Raw genomic sequence first — 1,586 nt, forward strand, 5'->3', positions numbered from 1 at the left:
ACACATTAATACATCATAGTTTTTGCATTAAAAAAATACCAACAATACATAACAAAAAATAAAATAAAGACCTGGACAGAGTTAACACGTAAAATAGACGCTCGTTATTTCCATGGAATGTATACAACTAAGGTTGTAAGATATTCACGGTAAGAACACGTTTTCTTACCACAGTTGCAAAGAATTTCATGCCTAACATTAAACCGATATTTCATGGAACAAAGTTCCTTTCCAAGAATATGGAATATGTTACACACGGTTGATTTCCAGCAGGCTACAACAGTTCTAATATAAACAAAATCAGTTGGACTAATTAGTATTTAAATTTCTTATAAAACCTTGAAACCATGCATGCACAAAACACAATTTCATTAATTATTAGTGTTTTAGAAGAGTCTGATTTTAATTTGATTATCGGGGTGAGCGCGAACGCAGACCCCACACTTAGAAATAGCGCACCCGAGTCGTCCACATTTGGGACGATCGCAAAGGTCAACCCAACCGTAGTGCAATGGAGGGGCCTCGCTCTGGGAGAACGGCCTGGATGATCACCGTTGACCCCTGTGCCAGGTAAGTATAATAATCACAATGGAAAAGTTCATTTTATAGCATACAACTTCACACACTTCGCCCATCGTTTAGAAACCAATAAAATAATTAAAAATAAAATATAAAACACATTAATACATCATAGTTTTTGCATTAAAAAATACCAACAATACATAACAAAAAATTTAGTTCCATTTAAATATACAAACGTTTACAACAAAAAAACATTTTAAAAGAAATTCACATTTTATCTTCCTATTGAATGTCAAGGTCGTTTACAGACCAACACCAAATAATAATTTCGAAACCAGAAACAAACCCCAAAAGAAACTGATTACAACAAAACAATGAATTAAAAAAAAAATACTTTAATTTAAAAGAAATCGAACCATTTTTTTTTTTTTTTATTATTTATGGATCTTTGTTTCTTCATTTTAAATCGTGAATTAAAAACAAAATCAAAACTCCGGCCGTAAGAGTTGCCTCCCCTTTTACGTCGGCTGACATTATTATTATTTTGAAAGAATAATTTTCAGCACTTCCACACTATTAGGACGAAATTTCAAAAATCATAAAACTGGATTTCACCTGAAAACAATGGTATCTACGTATTCCTCATATTTTTAAGATGAGTATATCCAAAAATTACGAAAACCGATAAGGTAGAAAATTATTGAAAACACACAGTAGCTTAAATTTTAATCAGCAAAAAAAATTAAAAAATAGAATTTGATGAAAATGATCATAAGACACAGAAGAGTTCAAAAGGGAGGTAATTTTCCGTTTTCATTTAAACAAGATGGCAGCAATTTTCACCTGCTAACACGATTAAAGTTGTTTTGCTTAGTAATTCAGTACTATTTAGGTAATTTCGACTGGATAATTTGGAAGCTACCATTGTAACTTATTAGAATTGACAAAAAAAAAAAAAAAAATTAGTTGAAACCATTGTTTTTTTAATCATAAAACTCCATTTATTCACTACAAAATCTCGTCCCAATAATGCAGAAGCGCCGATTAGTCTTGTATGTCTCACC

The 1,586-nt window shown here is 31.2% G+C and overlaps 1 non-coding gene across 1 annotated transcript; it reads right to left on the reverse strand.

The window, feature by feature from the left end:
• Positions 1-414: 414 nt before the first annotated feature.
• LOC145283990 (U1 spliceosomal RNA) lies at positions 415-578 on the reverse strand. Its single transcript, XR_013868771.1, has one exon. It is a non-coding gene; the product is annotated as a U1 spliceosomal RNA (small nuclear RNA).
• Positions 579-1,586: the final 1,008 nt, after the last annotated feature.

The sequence above is a fragment of the Euprymna scolopes genome, chromosome 1, assembly GCF_053919585.1.
Source record: "Euprymna scolopes isolate OS-2025 chromosome 1, ASM5391958v1, whole genome shotgun sequence".
Taxonomy (NCBI): Eukaryota; Metazoa; Mollusca; class Cephalopoda; order Sepiida; family Sepiolidae; genus Euprymna; species Euprymna scolopes.